At 37.3% G+C, this 21342-nt stretch overlaps 1 long non-coding RNA gene across 3 annotated transcripts in view; it reads left to right on the top strand.

The window, feature by feature from the left end:
- Positions 1-627: 627 nt before the first annotated feature.
- The window catches only part of LOC125936821 (uncharacterized), a 315020-nt gene continuing 294305 nt past the window's right edge, over positions 628-21342 (top strand). For all 3 annotated transcript variants that reach the window (XR_007462138.1, XR_007462140.1, XR_007462139.1), the window contains exon 1: positions 628-818. This is a non-coding gene — a long non-coding RNA (uncharacterized LOC125936821). The remainder of the gene's footprint in view (positions 819-21342) is intronic.

Genomic DNA, 21342 nt, shown 5'->3' on the forward strand with positions numbered 1-21342 from the left:
ATGCTGCCCTATACTGTCGTTGTCTATGTCAGGTTTTGATATAAAAGTTACTTACACTTGTTCATTAAAAAGGAAAGATCTTTGTGGCTTTTTATTTTTTCTGCCAATATAAAAAATAATTATCTGTTTCCTTAAAGTATAAATATATTTGGCCACTTTTTTTGTCAATTCTGGCAATTTTCTTTCCAGAAAATTGTTAGTTTTCCAAAAACATCTCTTTTTATTAACATACCCATTACACAATGTTATCTTGTAGGTACTAATGTCACTCTATTGTTACAATGTTCTTCTTATGCCAAATTCTACATACTGGTATTTTTTCTTGTATTTATTAAGGATTATAGTAAATAGAAGAACCATTATATATTGACTGCTTACAATATGTCAAGCACAGGGTGCTAAGTGGATTTCACAAAATTTATCTTACTATGAAAGAGGTACTATCATTATTGCCATTTCTGAGATAAAGAACCTGAGGATCAGCAAAATTAAGCAACTTATCTGATGTCACACAGCTTTGTAAGTGATGGAGGCAGCATTCACACCTAGAATTGTGTGAACTTAGGGATGGCTCTACTGAATCTTAGATTTGTGAGGTTTCTGTGTATTTTTCACCCCTGGAGGAGGTCATCGAAAGGACGTGACCGCCAATTGACCCCTACGCTGGATCCGGGCAATTGGAGGCTCCTTGCCCCCTCCCCTGGCCTTGGATTGTTTGTTCCACCCACCATCCCTTCGGAGGAGCCATTTTCAAGGACGCAGCTTTGAGAGTAAGGAGTTGCTTAGGACATGGGGACCATATAGATGACTGAACCCAGGTAAGACCTCTATATAGCTTTTAAGATTCTGGCGGCGGCTTGGGAAATCTACTTGTCCTGCAGCTGCCCAAGACAAGCCCTGTAGTTTTAAGCGTGCCACCTAATGATCCGGAGGTCTGCCTCTTTCTTAGGTCTCTCCTTGGCCTCCGTGTACTAGGGACGGTTTGCAAACACACACACACACACACACACACACACACACACACACACCCCCACACACACACACACATACACACACACTAGCTCTAGCATGTGTCTATAAATTCTCTTTTTCTCTTTTCAAATCCATTAGTTGCTCTTTTTCGCTCTATTATCTTTTCTTTCTTCCGTTTTTTAATCACACTTTCATTTTTATTAATCATTTCACTTATTTTACTTGTCCGCTTTTAACGCCAAAACGAGCACAGGGTTTTACTGTAAACTGAGTGCAATTTTGCGGTATTTCATATATTTGCATAAGAAATACCTCATATATGCTATAATCTAAATGTCTACTTGAAATGTTTATTTTCTTTGTGACACAATATTATTGAGAAGCATATAGATCATTATTAATTTTTAAATAACTGGATTTTTTTCTTCTTATCAATATCTAGTTTTATAGAGTAATCCTAAGAGGATGTGGTTTGTACATTTTCTGTTCTTTTGGATGTGTTGATCTTGAATTGCTGTTGTTCTTTTTTTATTTGTTTATTAAATATTTGCTGTAGTCTTGGATATGGTCTTATAGATAGTATGGGGTATGGTCAAATTTTTCACTTAATATAAAAATATTTCCTTTTCAATAGGAGAATTTAGCATCTTTGTGTTTCCGATAAAAATGAATACTTGGCCCTAATTCTTCTTGTGTTGAATTTCCCACTTTCTTTTGAACGTCCTTTTTTCTATGTATAGACTGTATTTTACTTATGCTTATATTCAGTGGCTACTATTAAAATAGACCTACTGTTTTAAAGTATACTTGTGGTTGACTTTATCAAATTTCTTTTTTTTTTTTTTTTTAATTTTTAACGTTTTATTTATTTTTGAGACAGAGAGAGACAGAGCATGAACGGGGGAGGGGCAGAGAGAGAGGGAGGCACAGAATCCGAAACAGGCTCCAGGCTCTGAGCCATCAGCCCAGAGCCCGACGCGGGGCTCGAACTCACGGACCGCAAGATCGTGACCTGAGCCGAAGTCGGACGCTTAACCGACTGAGCCACCCAGGCGCCCCGGCTTTATCAAATTTCTTATCAAAAAGATGGACTCTTCTTTATCTCCATGTGGAGAAAGGAATAGGATACATGTTTAATTTTTCCCCCTCCACCCAGTATACAGCCTTGAAAAATTGTTAAACACTAAGACTATTATTAAATAATCCCCTTTTATCAAAAAAAAAAAAAAAAAGAAAGAAAAAAACTATTATTACATTTGTTCTGATGTTCTGTTTTCCGCCTTAGGAGCATCTATAATTCTTTACTTGAATCTGTTTCTTGATATGTCTTCAATTTTTCCCCATATTTTTATCTATTTACTCTTCCTCTTCATTCTTTTTAACTTAGTCTGTTAAAAGCATTTTGACTTTCTGCCATGACCATAATATTCTTTTTTATTGATTTCCGTCTTAATTACTTGAATTTTCTATTTCTGTTTATTTAACTTTTTTTTTTTCAGTGAGCCTTTCTTAAATCTGTTTTGATCTTCATTTTGTACTTATTTTCCTAGCCTTGGTTTATTGATGGTACTTGCCTTTTTCTATGAAAAGAAAGGAAGATACGTATACTCTAAATTTTACTGTAACTTATAGGAACTTTTTTTTAGAGGTATACTTTTCTGAAACATTTTATATCCTATATGGAAAAGGGAAAAAAGCTTACATTGGTGTTTTCAGATTAATTGTTCTTGAATAAAAAGTTCAAGTGTTTATTAATTAAGATGTTACTGTGTTTATGCCTACCCTCCCTCTCCATAGAATAAGCCAGAGAATTCTTTTCCCTCTTCCAAGTTAACTTTTCCCTACCCCCACACCCAACCTGGCTTATCCTGAAGGTCCTCTTGTTTCCACCCTGTCTTACAAAGTTTATCCTTACTTAACTCAACATTTCAGGACGCAACCTTCTTTAAGTCTCCAACTTCCATGTACCCCTAGTGCATGCTGGGAGCTGTAGTCTTCTAAGGATGCAAAAAACCTGAGAAGCTAACAGGAACAAAGGAGGAGGGAGGACCCTTGGGATGGCTCAGGAAGTTGCTTTTTAGCTTTTGAGACATGTGTGCCTATCTTTCTGAATAGTGCAGCTCCATCCAGGATGTAGTTCAAAAAATAAGAGAAAATCTTTTTCTATGTCTTCTCAGGGCCTGTTTTCAATTTGTTCTGAATATTAAGTAAGTACAGTAAAACCTTGGATTGTGAGTAACTTGTTCTGCGAGTGTTCTGCAGGATGAGCAAACGTTTCTAATAAATTCTAACTTGATAAAGGAGTGATGTCTTTCAATATGAGTAGTATGTGATGCCAAACGTCACATGATCACAACTGAGCCAATGGTTTTTGAAATTTGCTTTGATATACAAGTGCTTTGGCTTCCAAGTGTGTTTCTGGAATGAATTATGCTCACAAACCAAAGTTTTACTGTATTGTGTAGTCTGGGAATGAAGTCCCTAACCCAACACCCTGTCATTGCAGTTGGGAGAAATTCCTCTCCCACCTGGTGTCTGGTCTAATCAACTTTTGTTTGCATTGCTATTGTTAATTCTTTGTCTTGCCCTTTAACTTGCTTGTATCCTTGGATATGTTTATGAAGGTAGATAGAATGTGTGGCAGAGTCAGTTATGTTGCTACCATTTAACCTAGATATCATGTGTATATATATTTTAAGGACAAACTTTGTAGTGACGAATTTTTAATTAAATGCAAACGGTAGCATTTGGACGGGCCCCTCTTTGATTAAATTTCAACCCGCTGTAAACACTGAGGAAGCCAAACCACTACTCTTTACCCTCCTATGAAAGAACTGTTCTTCCAATCTTCTCTTATGGGCAAGGTATCATTCTGTTCATAGTTTATTTATCCTCGTGAATGTCTGGAGATTTGGGTACCAGTCTTGGTGGGCAGAAATTGTACCTTTGGCACCACAGAGAGAGAGTGCAGTGTGATGCTCAGGCATGTGGATTCTAGAGCCAGTGTGGGTTCAGATCCTGGATCCTTCTCATCCTGAATGTGTTTCTACTGTAGTTTTCTAATCATTCTGTCTTGTTTGCCCAATCATAAAACAGGGCCAGTAAATAGAGTACCTCCAGTGGATGGATATTGTGATGACTTAATAGATTGTAAGTAATCAACACAGTAAAATACTGAGAGGAGTACCTGTCACATTGTAAACATTCAACATATGTTCCCTGCACTTAAGAGAAACACATTTTTTTCTTGAGTTTTTGAAAAATTACATACAACTTAACTTTAAATACCCAATGAAGTGATTTTCCTTTGGAATACCTTCTCCAGGTGTTTTTCTGATTTCTTCATGCACTTCTGGCAAAGTTGTTGCAAAAAGAACTTTTGGTCTTTCTTACTATTTGATGTTTGTAGGGTTGCATTTCTCTCAAGCTCAAGTGACAGTGAGGAGCTGTTCGACTTCTCCTTCCTCCCCTGCCTGCCATGCCATGGGAGTAATGTTACTGACTATATAAAGTTTTCATAAGATTGCCCACTATCATTCCCGAGACACCCACGGCAATGACTAACCCAGCATGATGTTGCATTGTCAAATACCCTAATGAGATGTATGCAAAACTTTTAAAATGACTCCATTCCTCTTGTTCCAACCGATGCTCGCATTAGGCAGAGAAGAGCCTAGAGGTTGTTGAGGAGAGCAGGAGTTAGAGGCTGCTCTGATATTTTAAAGTTTATTGTTCTCCTCGAAGATTCGTATTTCAAAGCATAGCCATCCAACTGTGTGGCACTGTAATATACACAGCTGCTGGAGGCTAGTGGGGTGATGAGGGTGGTGACTCATTCTAGAGCTCTACGTTGCAGGTCAATGAGAATGACTTGCCTGAGGGCCTTGAAAAAGAACAAATTGGAGTCCTGCTCTAGCTGTCATTTGATGGCAAGTATCCTAGACATTATATTAAATGGACCGGATATTTTTTTCAATGTTTATTTTTGAGAGACAGAGAGAGAGATTGTGAGCAGGGGAGGGGCAGACACAGAGGGAGACACAGAACTTCAAGTGGGCTCCAGGCTCCATGCTGTCAGCACAGAGCCCAACGCGGGCCTGAACACACAAACTGTGAAATCATGACCTGAGCCAAAGTTGAACGCTTAATCGACTGAGCCATCCAGGCACCCCTGGACCTGGTATTAAGCTTAATGACATCACCTGGTTTTATTGGGACTGTTCTGGTTTAAGACCTGAAAATTTCACTTCCTGGAAACCCCACTGGTCCTGAGAAAATGAGTACAGTTGGTCACCATAACTGGAATTAACTACAGCTTTGCATTTAGAACAAGCTATATGAACTTGGCCAGGTCACAGGGCCTCCTTAGGTTGGATTCCTCTTTTATAAGTATTTACCTAGCAATATTACAAGAATCACATGCAATAGTGTCCATGAGTGTGCTTTGTGTCTTGTGAGGTACTATGCCAATGTCAGAAAATGTAGTCATTGAAGACCTTGTTTCTTTGGGCCATACTGGTCTACCAGAGAATCTCAGAATGGAGGTTGTTAAGCAAAGCTGAAAGCCTGTGTCCTGAAGACTTCTCCAAAGCAACGGTGCACATGACTCCAAAACCAATTGGGTTGGCAGAAAGATTTGAAGGAGGTTTGGGTGTGGGGGAAAAGTGAGGGTTCACAAAGATCCCTGGCATGCCATCCTGATGAATTGATATTTGATATTTGCAATGGCTCTACTTTATATTTACGGTGGCTCTAGACATAGGTGCCTACCCAAACCTTTTCATGGCCTTAGACTAGTCTGGCCTTCCTGGCAGAACCTGCTATTTTTATATGTAAAATTAAGATAATTTATGTAGAATCAATGATTCCTCAACTCCCTTTTGGCTATAAGGTCACATTACACCAGTGCATTTCAGATGTTAGCCATTGTGGGAGACAGGTGGTCTCTTGACCTCAATCTCTCTTAGGCCTTTTTTTGTACCTCATCACCTATTTCTTTCTTTTACTTCTGACATTCTCTAATTATCTCCTTTGTACGTTTATTTGCTCTTATTTCCCTTTTGCCTCTAGAATATTAAGTTTGTGAGGAATATAGAATTTACCTATCTTGCACCCAGCATGGCAGGTGCCTGCCTAATATGTGTTAAATGAATGAGTGGACTGGACATTCATGGTTATCTTCTATGGATCACAAGCCATACTAGCTTGATATATTTTGGATGAATAAATAAATGTTGGAAAAAAATTAAATGGCCCAAGCATGAATAGAATAACACAAACTTTGTTAACGATATTTTAATTTCTTCTTTTTAAAAAAATTTTTTTTAATGTTTATTCATTTTTGAGAGACAGAGAGAGACAGAGTGTGAGTGGGGAGGGGCAGAGAGAGAGGGAGACACAGAATGCGAAGCAGGCTCCGGGCTCCAAGCTGTCAGCACAGAGCCTGATGCAGGGCTTGAACTCACGAACTGCAGATCATGACCTGAGCCTAAGTCGGATGCTTAACTGACTGAGCCAGTCAGGCACCTAGCAATATTTTAATTTCTTTAAAATCAATATTGTTGATAATGAGGAGAGCAAAAGATTGTGAAGTGTACAGTTTTCAGCTACCTTTAATGCCAGGATGTTGCAGACTTGCCGATATGAGACCCTGGATTGTAGTTCAAGCAAGAGTTTGTATTGGAAGTTTCAGGTAATCTGAAATACTTATTGAATATTGACTTCAACTGTTACATAGCATTTACCCCCAAATTCCTTTTTTCTGTATCACAAGATGTTAATACAGTCCAAAGTAAAAGATGGTAATTATTTCAGAGTATGAAAGTGGTGGGGTCTAGTTCTGCAGCGTGAGTAAATTGCCTGCTACAACTCTCTTTTCCCCTCTTCTATCCCAATTCAGCCATGGGATGTTGCCTGACGTGAAACCTGGAGGAATAACAGGGCAATGACCAGCAGGGTAGGGAGAGAAGGGAGGGTATGTAACTCCCAGATTAGGCCTGTTCCCTCTTATGATTCACAGCAGATGTTATCTGCTAAACTCAAACAGCTGATCCTTGATTTAAAGATAATTTGTTTATTATTATACTAAACAGAGCCCGTAAATCTCTATTATAGCCTGATGAGAACCAAAGAAAATACCGTATGCTGAAAGCACCAACAGCTTACATTTTCCCAGCTTCATTCTACCCTGTAATCTGAACCACTGTTAAAAAATATTGACATTTTCAGAGAGAATTATAAGCAAAGCAATAAACAGTCCACGTTTTGTGGTGCATTAAATGTGTCTTGAGTTACAGTTCCAAGTGGAAATCAGGCTCAACTTTGGTAAACTACCAAGCACTGTGTTTTGGTGCCGGCTGAGTCTTGTCCTGAAGGCCTGTATTCTTTCAAGCTTCTTGAATGTATCCAGTTCCACCGGGTTCACGTTCTCAGAGAGCACACTGGTTGCACAAAGAACAGAGGTTGCATAATGCCCCTATAAGTCCCATTACAGCTATTTGCACAGCTGTAACCATTATAAATAAATTACTTCATAAATTTCAACAAATGAAATCATGTTATTTTATTTTGTCTGCTTTGTCTCTTCTTTGTGCCACTAAGTCGCCAGTATGTCATTTATTTTGGCTCATTTTTGTGAAAATGAGATTTAAAGGAGAGCCCAATTACAGCATCTGAGAGCACTGTTTTCCCATCCCCCAACCTTTGTGTTTTTTTCCCCGTCAGAGGAAAAAAAATAGCTGAAAATAAGAATAGTTAATGGACTGATATACGAACAAGTATGTAATAAGTTCCTGGATCACATTTCTTTGCTTCTGGCAAGTATATTGAGGTATAATTTACATGTAGTAAAATTTGCATTTTATAGGAATAGAGTTCTTGGAGTTTTGACAAATAAGTTGACTTTTTTAAAAGTTCATTTATTAAATTTATTTTGAGACAGAGAGCAGGCACCCGTATGTGCCGGGGGAGGGGCAGAGAGAGAGGGAGAGAGACTCCCCAGCAAGCTCTGCACTGTCAGCGCCCAGACAGATGTGGGGCTCGAACTCATGAACTGTGAGATCATGACTTGAGTTGAAATCAAGAGTTGGATGCTTGGGGCGCCTGGGTGGCTCAGTCGGCTAAGCGTCCGACTTCGGCTCAGGTCACGATCTTGCTGTCCGTGGGTTCGAGCCCCGCGTCGGGCTCTGTGCTGACGGCTCAGAGCCTGGAGCCTGTTTCAGATTCTGTGTCTCCCTCTCTCTGACCCTCCCCCGTTCATGCTCTGTCTCTCTCTGTCTCAAAAATAAATAAACGTTAAAAAAAAACTAAAAAAAAAAAAAAAGAGTTGGATGCTTAACCGACTGAGCCACCCAGGTACCCCTGACAAATAAATCGACTCTTGAACATGAGTTTGAACTTTGCGGGTTCACTTAAACACAATTTTTTTCCCCACAAAATACGTGTATAGTACTATAAATGTATTTTTTCTTCTTTATGTTTTTTTTTTAGTAACACTTTTCTCTACCTTAACTTTATTGTAAGAACACAGTCTATGATACATAAAACATACAAATTATGTGTTAATCAGACTGTTTATGTTATCAGTAAGGCTTCTGGTCAACAGTAGGCTATTAGTAGTTTAATTTAGGGGGAGTCAAAAGTTATATGTGGATTTTCAGCTGCATGGGGGTCAGTACCTTTTAATTCATGCCGTTTGAGGGTCATTGGTAGTCAGATGACCACCAGTAATCACCATATGGAATATTTCCATCACCATCACCATAAAGAGTCTTATAGAGTCTTTGCAATCAACCCTGCTCCCCATTATTAACTGTATTTTCTGGCCCAGACTGTCATATAAATGGAATTGGAGAGTATTTAGCCCTTTGAGTCTGGCTTCTTTTACTTAGCTTGATGTTTTTGAGATTCAGCTGTGTTGATTTAAGTATCAGTATTTTATTCTTACTGCTGAGTAGTATCACCGTTTTGCTTCCTTTCTCAAGTGAGGGTCATTGGGTTAATTTCAGTTTTGTATTATGAGTAAAGCTTCTTTAAACATTCTTGTACATTTTTGAGGACATGTTTCATTACTCTTGGATAAATACTTGGGAGTGAGATTGCTGGCTCATATGGCAAGTGTATGTTTAACTTTATGAAAATGCCAAACTGTGCCCAAAGTGTCTGTTTCATGTTACATTCCCACCAGCAGTGGAGGAGAGATCAATTTGCCTCTGCCTTCTTTTCATAATTTGATGTTGTCAGGGTTCTTTTCTTACAACTATTCTAATTGGTATGAAGTGGCACCTCACTGTGGCTTTAATTTACATTTTCCTAATGAGTGATGATGCTGAGAATGTTTTATGTGCTTATTGGCCATTTGTATATCTTCTCTGGAGAAATGTCAGTTCAAATACTATGCCCACGTTCCTCACAGATTTAAACATGGAATCGCCATAAGATCTAGCAATTTCATTCCTATGTATATATTCAAAAAATTTTGAAATCAAGAACTCAAATAGATAACAGTATATAAATGTTCATAGTAACATTATTCACAATAGCCAAAAGGTAGAAACAACCTAAATATCTACTGACAAATGAATGGATAAACAAAACGTGGCATATAAATACAATGGGGTATTATTCAGCCTTAAAAAGGAATGCAATTCTGGGACACCTGGGTGGCTCAGTCTGTTGAGTGTCCGACTTCAGCTCAAGTCATGATATCATGGTTCGTGGGTTCGAGCCCCACGTCGGGCTCTGTGCTGACAGCTAAGAGCCTACAGCCTGCTTCAGATTCTGTCTCTGGCTCTCTCAGCCCCTCCCCGACTTGTGCTCCGTTTCTCTGTCTCTAAAATAAATAAACATTAAAAAAATTTAAAAAGAATGTACTTCTGATACATGCTATAACATAAATGAAACTTGAAAATGTTGGGGCGCCTGGGTGGCGCAGTCGGTTAAGCGTCCGACTTCAGCCAGGTCACGATCTCGCGGTCCGTGAGTTCGAGCCCCGCGTCAGGCTCTGGGCTGATGGCTCAGAGCCTGGAGCCTGTTTCCGATTCTGTGTCTCCCTCTCTCTCTGACCCTCCCCCGTTCATGCTCTGTCTCTCTCTGTCCCAAAAATAAAATAAAAAAATAAAAAGAAAAAAAAAAAAAAAGAAAAAAAAAAAAAGAAAGAAACTTGAAAATGTTATGCTAAATTAAATAAGTCAGACACAAGGATGAATATTGTGTGATTCCTCTATTGATGAGGAAAAGGCAAATTCACAGAGATGGAAAATTTAAAAGTAATGTTGAAAAAGAAAACCAAAGCTGGAGGCATCACAATTCCAGACTTCAAGATGTATTACAAAGCTGTAATCATCAAGATGGTATGGTACTGGCACAGAAACAGACACATAGATCAATGAAACAGAATAAAGAACCCAGAAATGGACCCCAAAATGTATGGTCAACTAATCTTTGACAAAGCAGAAAATAATATCCAGTGGAAAAAAGACAATCTGTTCAGCAGATGGTGCTGGGAAAACTGGACAGCGACATGCAGTAGAATGAACCAGGACCATTGTCTTATACCATACACAAAAATAAGTACAAATGGTTGAAAGACCTAAATGTGAGACAGGAAATCATCAAAATCCTAGAAGAGAAAACAGCAACCTCTTTGACCTCGGCCGCAGCAACTTCTTACTAGACATGTCTCTAGAGGCAAGGGAAACAAAAGCAAAAATGAACTGTTGGGACTTCATCAAGGTAAAAACTTCTGCACAGTGAAAAAAACAATCAACAAAACTAAAAGGCAACCAACAGAATGGGAGAAGATATTTGCAAGTGACATATCAGATAAAGGGTTGGTATACAAAATCTATAAAGAACTTATCAAACTCAGAACCCATAAAACAAATAATCCAGTGAAGAAATGAGCAGGAGATGAATAGATACTTTTCCAAAGAAGACATCCAGATGGCTAAAGACATGTGAAAAGATGCTCAGCATCACTTATAGTCAGAGAAATACAAATCAAACCACAATGAGATACCACCTCATACCTGTCAGAATGGCTAAAATGAACAACTCAAGAAACAACAGATGTTGGCGAGGATGCAGAGAAAGGGGAACTCTTTTGCACTGTTGGTGGGAATGCAAACTGGTGCAGCCACTCTGGAAAACAGTATGGAGGTTCCTCAAAAAATTAAAAACAAAACTACCTTATGACCCAGCAATTGCACTAGTAGGTATTTACCCAAAGGATATAAAAATGCGGATTCAGAGGGCACATGTACCCCAATGTTTATAGCAGCACTGTCAACAATAATAGCCAAATTATGGAAATACCCCAAATGTCCATCGACTGATGAATGGATAAAGAAGATGGGATATATATATGTATACACACACACACACACACACACACACACACACACAATGGAATATTACTTGGCGATCAAAAATAATGAAGTCTTGCCATTTTTAACAACATGGTTGGAACTAGAGTGTATTGTGCTAAGCAAAATAAGTCAGTCATAGAAAGACAAATATCATACGATTTCACTTATATGCAGAATTTAAGAAACCTGAGAATAAGGGAAGGGAAGGGAAGGAAAAATAAGTTACAAACAGAGAGGGAGGCAAACCATAAGAGATTCTTAAATACAGAGAACCAATTGAAGGTTGCTGGAGGGGAGGTGGGTGGAGGGATGGGCTAAATGTGTGATGGGCATTAAGGAGGGCACTTGATGAGCATTTGGTGTTATATGTAAGTGATGAATCACTGGGTTCTACTCCTGAAACCAATACTACACTGAATGTTAACTAACTTGAATTTAACAAACAAATAAATAAGTTACTAGAGGTGGGGGAGAGAAGAAAATGAGAAGTTATTGTTTAATGGATACGGAGTTCCTGTGTGGGATGATGAAAAATCCTGGAAATGGGTAGTAGTAAATATTGTACATCATGAATGTACTTATTGCCACTGAATTGTGCACTTTCAAAAGGTTAAAATGGTAAATTTCATGTTATGTGTATTTTATTACTATAAAACCATTTTATAAATGGATTGTCTTTTTATTTTTGAGTTGTAAAAGTTCTTTACACATTCTAGATACTAAGTCCTTATCAGATATTTGCTACCATTCTGCGAAGGTGTCCTTTGATGCACAAAATGTTTTAATTTTGATGAAGTCCAATTTACATACTTTTTTCTTGGTTGTGTTTCGCGTTTCATAGCTATAAAACCATGCCAAATCCAAGGTCATGAAGATATATAGTTATGTTTTCCTCTAATGAGTTTTAGTTCTTACAGTTAGATTTTTGATCCATTTTGAGCTGACTTTTGTTTATAGTGTAAGTTAGAAGTCCAAATTCATATTTTGGATATGGCTATCCGGTTGTCCCAGCGCCATTTGTTGGAAAGGCTATTTTTTTCTTTATTGAATTGCCTTAGTACCCTTAATTAACTTTAATTGACTGTATGTGTGTGGAATTATTTTTGGACCCTCAAGTCTATTCTATTGACCTATTTGCATATCTGTGTGCCAGTATCACATAATCTTAATTACTGTGGCTTTGTAGTAGGTTTTGAAATTGGAAACAGTGAGTCCTCCAACCATGTTTTCTTTCTTTCTTTTTTTTTTTCTAAACAGTTTTGGTTATTCTGGATCCTGTGCATTTCCATACGACTGTTAGGATCAGGTTGCCAACTTCTATAGAAATGACAATTGGAATTTAGATATGGATTGATTGAATCTGTTTATCAATATAGGGAGTATCACCAATAGTAACAATATTAGGCCTTTCAGTTTGTGAATGTGGGATATTGTTCCATTTATTTAGGAATTCTTTTATTTCTTTCAGTGATGATTTATGGCTTTGGTGAACAAATTTATACTTCACTCATTAACTTTATTCCTATGTATTTTATTCTTTTGATACTATTTTAAATGGAATTATTTTCTAATTTTTTTTGGAGTGTTCATTGCTAGTGTATATAAATTAAACTTATGCTGTATATAGACCCTACATCCTGCAAACTTATTAAATTTATTAGCTATAATTATGTATTTGTGAATTACTTAGCATTTCATATATATATGTATACGTATATATATATATATGTATACATATACGTATGTATATGTATATGTATACATACACGTATACGTATACATATATATATATATATATATATATATATGTAAAATTCCATCCACAAATAGAAATGGTTTTATTTCTTCCTTTCCAATATGAATGGTTTTTGATTTGTTTCTAGCCTTATTGCCCAGGCTAGTACCTCCAGTACAGTACTGAAAGTAGTGGTGAAATCTAAGGGGACAAGCTTTCAATTCTATCACCATTAAGTATGACATTGGTTGGAGATTTTTGTAGATGTCTTTGTCAGTTTGAGGAAGTTCCCCTCTATTCCTAGCATAGTGAATGTTTTTATCATAAAGGTGTATCAGATTTTGTCAGTTTTTTTCCCCTGGGTCTATTTTGTGTAGTTTTTATCCTTTATTAATATGGTTTATTACATTGATTATATTTTTGTATGTTGAACCAGTTTTGCATTCCTAGGACAAATCCCAATTGATTATGGTGTATAATTCTTTTTATATGCTGCTAGATTCAGTTCGTTAATATTTTTGAGGATTTTTATTCTAAGAAATATTGTTCTATAGCTTTCTTTTTGTGAGACATCTTTGTCCATTTTGGTATAAGGATAATGTTAGTTTCATGGAATGGGGTAGGAAGTGCTCCCTCTTCTATTTTTAGAAGGGTTTGTGATGGATTGATGTTCTTATTTAAAAGTTTGGTAGAATTTAACATTGAAGCAATCTGGTGTCAGGCTTTTTATTTGTGGATTTTTCTTTATTACTAATGCAGTTTCTTAACTTGTTATGGATCTATTCATATTTTCTATTTATTCCTGAGCCACTTTGGAAATTTCTGTCTTTCTATGAATTTGTTCATTTTATTTGGTTATCTAATTTGTTGGCATACAATTGACCTTGGTATTCTCTTGTAATACTTTTTATTTTTGTAAGGTTGGTAGTAATGCCCCATCCTTCATTCTTGATTTCAGTCATTTGAATCTTCTCTCTTTTATTCTTTTAAATATTTAACTAGACTAGGGGCGCCTGGGTGGCGCAGTCGGTTAAGCGTCCGACTTCAGCCAGGTCACGATCTCGCGGTCCGTGAGTTCGAGCCCCGCGTCAGGCTCTGGGCTGATAGCTCGGAGCCTGGAGCCTGTTTCCGATTCTGTGTCTCCCTCTCTCTCTGCCCCTCCCCCGTTCATGCTCTGTCTCTCTCTGTCCCAAAAATAAATAAAAAACGTTGAAAAAAAAAATTTAAAAAAAAAAATAAATAAATATTTAACTAGACTTAAACAGTCTGGCTAGCCATTATTAATTTTGTTGATCTTTTAAAAGGACCAACTTTTGATATCTTTGATTTTCTTTATTGTGGTTTCTAATTTCTATTTCCTTTATTTCTATTCATAATCTGTATTACTTCCTTCCCTCTGCTTGTTTTGGATTTGGTTTACTCTTCTTTTTTTCTAGTTTCTTAAGATGCAAGGTTAGGTTGTTGATTGGAGATCATTCTTTTTAATGTAAGAATTTGAAAGTATAAATTTCCCTCTGAGCACTATTGCTGTATCTCATATGTTTTGGTATGTTGTGTTGACATTTTTGTCCATCTCAAAGTATTTTCTAGTCTCCTTTGAGACTTCTCCTTTGGCACATTGTTTATTTAGGAGTGCATTCTGTAACTTATGCTTAATTGTGAATTTCCCAAATTTCCTTCTGTATTGATTTTAGTTAATTTTCAGTGTGGAAGTCACTTTCTATGATTTCAGTCCTTTTAAATTTATTTTATTTTATTTAAAAAATGTTTTAGTGTTTCTTTATTTTTGAGAGCGGGGGCGGGGGGAGGGGCAGAGAGAGAGGGAGACCCAGAATCTGAAGCAGGCTTCAGGCTCTGAGCTGTCAGCACAGAGTCCAAAGCAGGGCTCAAACTCACAAACCATGAGATGATGACCTGAGCCAAAGTCGAACGCTTAACCAACTAAGCCACCAGGTGCCCCATAGTCCTTTTAAGTTTATTGAGACTTGGCTTATAGCCTAACATATAGTGTAGCCTAATGAATACTCCATGTTCATTTGAGAAGAATATCTGTTCCGCTGCTGTTGGGTGAAGTACTCTGGATGTTTGTTAGGGCTGGTTGGTCAATTTTGTATTGCTCCAGTCATCAGTTTCCTTGCTGAACTTCCGGATAGTTTTTCTGTCCCTTATTGTAAGTGGCATATCAAAATATCCAACTTTTATTGTTGAATTGTCTACTATTCCTTCAATTCTATCAGTTTTTATCTAATGTATTTTGGAGCTCTATTGTTAGATGTCCATTTTTGCTTTAAATGTTTTTTTTCTTTCTCTTTCTCTCCTCTCTTTTTAATGCTCTCAGTATGCCTGTGTTGATATACTCAACAGTTTACACAGGTCTCTGATGCTCTGCTCATTTCTCCATCTCCTTTTTCTCTTCCTATTTGTCAGATTGAATCATCTCCTTAGCCTATCTTTGAGTGCACAAGTGCATTGGTTCCTTCCTTTTTTTTTTTGCCTGCTAAAATCTTCTGGCAAAGCCCTTTGGATGAATTTTTGAATTTTAATTCTTGTAGTTTTCAACTCCAGATTTTTTATTTGGGGTTTATGTAATTTTTATCTCTTTATTTCTATTCTCTATTTAGTGAGCCATATTTCTCATACTATACTTTAGTTGTTTAGATGTAGTTTCCTTTTACTCTTTCAACATATTTAAAATAGCTGGTTTAAAATAACTGTCTAGTAAGACCAACTTCTGGACTTCCTCAGGGAGCTTCTCTTTTTTGTTTTTGATTTTTCTTTTCAAATTTTTATTTAAATTCTAGTCAATTAACATACAGTGCAATACTGGTTTCAGGAGTAGAATTCAGTGATTCATACATACAACACCCAGTGCTTATCATGACAAGTGTTTTCCTTAGAACCAACCACCCATCTAGCCCATCCTGAGCTCAGCTCCCTCCATCTGCCCACAGTGTTCTCTATTGTTAAGAGTCTCCTGGGGCACCTGGGTGGCTCAGTCAGTTAAGTGTCCAACTTCAGTTCAGGTCATGATCTTGTGGTTCATATATTCGATCCCAGTGTTGGGCTCTCAGCTCGGATCCTGGAGCCTGCTTTGGACTCTGTGTCTCCCTCTCTCTCTGACCCTCCCCTGCTCTGCTATGTCTCTCTCTCTCTCTCTCTCTCTCTCTCTCAAAGATAAATAAACATTAAAAAAACCTCTCTTATGGTTTCTTTCCCTCTCTCTCTTTTTGTTTCCCCTTCCCGTATGTTTATCTGTTTTTTTTCTTGCATTCCACATATGAATGAAATCATATGCTATTTCTCTTTCTATGACTGACTTATTTCGCTTAGCATAATACACTTAGATTCATCCACGTCATTGAAAATGGCAAGATTTCATTCTTTTTGATAGCTGAGTAATATGCCATTATGTACACACACACATACACACACACACACACACACACACACACACACCTTCTTTACCCATTCGTTAGTCAATGGACTCTTTCTGTAGTTTGGCTATTGTTGATAATGTTGCTATAAACATTGGGGTGCATGTACCCCTTTGAATTTGTAGTTTTGTATCCTTTGGGTAAATACCTAGTAGTGCAATTGCTGGATTGTAGGGTAGTTCTGTTTTTAACTTTTTGAGGAAGCCCCATACTGTTCTCCAGAGTGGTTGCACCAGTTTGCATTCCTATCAATAGTGCAAGAGTGTTCCCCTTTAGGGAGTTTCTGCTTATTTTTATTGTGCGTAAGCCATACTTTCTTCCTTTTTGCATGTTTAATAATTTTTGTTGGGACACTAGATGTTTTAAATAACATGTAATAACTTTGGCAGTTATTTTCTCACCCCTCCCCAGCATTTGTTGTCATTGCTGCTTTTTGTAATTATTCTTTGTTTAGTGACTTCTCTGAACTAATTGTGTAAGGTCTGTATTCTTTAGTGTGTAACCACTGAAGGTTCTACTGAATTAGCTTAGTGGTTACCTAATGTTTGGACATAGATTTCCTTAAATGCCTGGAACAAATAAATCTCTTAGTCTTTGCTTAGGGGCATGCCTTCAACACTCATCCAGGTGATTGATAACTCTTCCTTAGCTTTTACTTCCTACTTGTGCAAAGTCTCAAAATCACTTGGTGTGCACACACAGCCTTATGCATGTGTGTGACTTTCTACTTTCATAGGAATATGATGGAGCTTTCCAAAGTCCCCATCGACTTCTTTATCTTCATATTTTCTTTTTCAGTTTTGTTTTTAGTCTGTTGTTTGCCCTAATTGTATCTGTCATCTCAGGCAGTCACAACTTTATAACTATAGCTTTTTATTGTTTTTGATAAATGCCCCACAAGGAGAAGCTTTTTGCATAGGATTAGCTCCAACTTAGGTCAAATAAAAACAAACTTTTCAAGTGGGATCCTCCAGGGACCCAACAGACAGGCTAAAATTATGACAAAATAATGGGAGTGAGGCTTTGAGAGAGCTTCAGCTCGTTCTGTTCCTTCTGCACTGGAATGTTGCCTATTATTTTCAAGAGTACTGCTGAGCTGGAGTGAGGAGCCCTGAAGTTCATGTTCTTACTGAGATTCAAACATATTACCAACCAAACACTCCATGGATTGAAAAGCTTTAGGTTAATTCCTAGAGTTCTAAAAAAGTTGGTGCTGACATTTTTTGCAAGTTTTCTCTTTTTTTGTAGTATGTTTTTATTCAAATATTTTTTTATTCAAGTATAATTAACATACAGTGTTATATTAGTTTCAGGTGTACAATATAATGATTCAACAGTTCCATACATTACTCAGTGCTCACCATAATAAGTATGCTCTTTTTTTTTAGTTTTTTTTTTTTTAAGTTTATTCTTTTTGAGAGAGAGAAAGCACAAGTAGGGGAGGGACAAAGAGGAAGGGAGAGAGAGAATCTCAAGCAGGCTCTGCACCATCAGCATGGAGCCTGATGCTGGGCTCGAACCCAGGAACCGTGAGATCATGACCTGAGCTGAAGTTGGAAGCTTAACTGACTGAGCCACCCAGACACTCCATAAGTGTACTCTTAATCTCCTTCACGTATTTCATCCATTCCCCCCCTCCCCTCTGGCAACCACCAGTCTGTTGTCTATATTTAAGAGTCTGTTTTTTTTGTTTGTCTATTTTTTTCTTTGTCTGTTTTGTTAACGTCCACATATGAGTGAAATTATATGGTGTTTGTCTTTCTCTGACTTACTTCACTCAGCATTAAACCCTCTAGATCCATCTATGTTGTTGCAGATGGCAAGATTTCATTGTGTTTTTATGGATGAGTACTATTCCACATATATATCACACATCTTCTTTATCCATTCATCTGTTGACACTTGGGTTGTTTCCATATCTTGGATTATTGTAAATAATGCTGTAATAGACATAGGGGTGCATATATCTTTCTGAATTAGTGTTTTTATTTTCTTTGGGTAAATTTTTCCACAGAAGACAAACAGATGCCCAACAGACACATAAAAAGAAGCTCAATATCACTAATCATCCCAGAAGAGCAAATCAAAACACAGTGAGATATCACCTCACACCTGTTAGAATGACTAAAATCAAAAACACAAGAAATAACAAGTTTTATTGAGGATGTGGAGAAAAAGGAGCCTTTGTACACAGTTGGTGGGAATGAAAACTTGTACAGATACTGTGGAAAACAGTATGGAGGTTTCTCAAAAAGTTAAAAATAGAAATACCATATGATCTAGTAATTTTTGTGAGGTTTCATTGCTTTTAAAGAGGAAAAATTTTAGAGGTCCTCACTCTGCCATTTTTGCTTACAAGAAAGATTTTATTTATGTGTATTGTTCTTACATGCTAGTGCCAAAATACACGTAATGAGTATTATATCCTTTTCTCAAATGTAGTTGAGGTTGGTATTTGCTTTTAATTTGAGCACTAGGCAACATAGAAGGAAACCTGTTTTACCCACTGACCAGTACAGAATTGGAAAAACTATGAGGACAAAAATTCATTGTTATTTTGTAGGCCCCTGGCTCAGTCCTCTTGCAGGACGTGAGCCTCCCCAAATAATTTGTGTTTTCTAATAAATACTTCTTTCTTTGATCACTAGATTAAATTAAATTAGCTGAACTTTTTAGGTCTCAAAAATAAGACTTCCTAATTCAACTTGATTATGATGAAACCATTTGAATTTGGGTACAAATGCAAAGTTGAGACCTACAAATATGATTAAACTTCATCGGTTAATTTTAGAAGATGGGAAGATTACTCTTACCTGAGCAGGGCACTATCCAGATGCCTGACCACTCTCACCAAGACTGAGAACTCGGTTGGCTCCTGAAAGAAAGACAGCCCCATGCTCATTTCTTCAGGAAGGACAAGCCTTATACATGTTACACCTGCTGAGACCCTTTGGGTAAAGAAGTTCTTTTCCACTTCCAAATCCTCAAGAAGAATTCAGTTCCATTTGGTCCTCGTTCTCTCCATCTTCTCACCACCTCCTTAGATCCTTCTCATTTCTTTCTCCATTCCATGCTCCACCCATTGTGGTGAGAAACTGTAGCCTTTATTTGACTCTTTGGGTAAGGGCCCTTCTTTTCTTCCACGCTGGGTCTAGGGGACATGGGATGTAGCATGGGAGCTTGTTTTTAATTATATTTGCAAATATGTATTTTTGTCTAAGCCCTATCAATTTAGAGAAGGGAAAAAACCTGCTTCTAGCTCCACCTCCATAACTAGGATTTTATTCCTAAATCAGACTGTCTAAGCAAGGATGACTTATTTCATGATGTTCAGCAAATACATAAAAATCAGGCAAGCACTGGAGGCTCTACTCTAGAGATAAGTGGAGCTAAGCATAAAATACGTGTGCTAATAGCTCTGCGTCTTACTTGGCCCACATTTATGAAATGATGACTCTTCGTATCTGGTAGGTCAATTGACTGAGTTTAAACTCTGATTAACCCAGACATGGATAAATTACATTCATCTTGAATCCAGATGGCAAATGTGCTTATGACTTCTGGTACTTGACTGCACTGCCATTCCAGTAAAGTTGCATACAGCTGTTAACTGAATACTGTTGTGTTGTGTATATGGAAGAGATGCAAAATATCTGAAATGTGAAGAATTTATTTGGAGTGTAAGTCCTTTGTATGCCCTGACTCAGTAGCCACAAGACACTACTGCCATGATATATTTGGTCCAACAATTGTCCCCATCTAAAAAATTAAATCACATCAATGCCTAATTCATATGAATTATTATTTCACTGTTGGTAGCTTGCATTGCAGAATGTTCTGAACTAGGAGCCAGGTCAAAACGTGGTATATATGGCAGATTCAGCTCAACTGAGCAAAGCATGCACCATTCAATCGTTTATTTACATAAGCAAATGTTTACTACAAGCCTACTATGTGCTGACAACTCTGCCTGATGCTGAAAGATAGCAGCAAAGATAGTGCACTTTGAAGAAACAAAGCTTTGCCTTCTGTTTGGATCAGAAACCATTAGAAGAACCATCAGTGCAAATTTGGTAAAAACAGTTGCAGTCAGATAAACAAACGAACTGTTTTCTTTCACACCAGAATTTTTATATATTATATAGAGCTGCTTTGCCCAATATGATAGCCACTACCCACTGACAGTACTTTAAATTTAAGTGAATTAAAATTGAATAAATTTGAAATTTCAGTTTGTTAGTCATTCTAGCCTCATTTTAAGTATGTGACAGTCACATTTGTCCATTGGTTACTGAATCGGATGGCACAAATGTAGAACATCTCTATCATCACAGAACATTCTGCTGAGCAGCTTAGATATAGATGGAATGAAGAAAAAAACCTGGTGACTTCATTTACAACTTAATGATTAATATCAGGCACAATTTATGAGTTGACATTACTTCCTACAACAGACACATTTATGAGGACAAGAAATTTTCTAAAACAGGTTTTATAAGCGTTGAAGTTACAAAAAGACAGACTTGGCAGTTAATTTAAAGAGTTGTTACCTCATGTGTTCTCATTTTCTTTATACTGAATGTTAGAAAAAATAGTGTGAGCCAATGCAAAACTAATAATAAGGATTATGGCAGGGATTGCTGACTCTTTGTCAAAATCCATTCTTTTCTTTTTTTTCTCTGCAACAATATAATGCTTCTTGGCTGACTATCTACACTGCAGTGCCCACCCTCATGTACAGGTGTGGTGACTTGGTTCTCACCAACAGAATGTGCAGAGAAGTGACAGAGCCCTTAAACAGGCTGGTGTGCTTCCTTCATACCCTTTTTTCCTT

This window comes from Panthera uncia (genome assembly GCF_023721935.1).
Source record: "Panthera uncia isolate 11264 chromosome A3 unlocalized genomic scaffold, Puncia_PCG_1.0 HiC_scaffold_11, whole genome shotgun sequence".
NCBI lineage: Eukaryota > Metazoa > Chordata > Mammalia > Carnivora > Felidae > Panthera > Panthera uncia.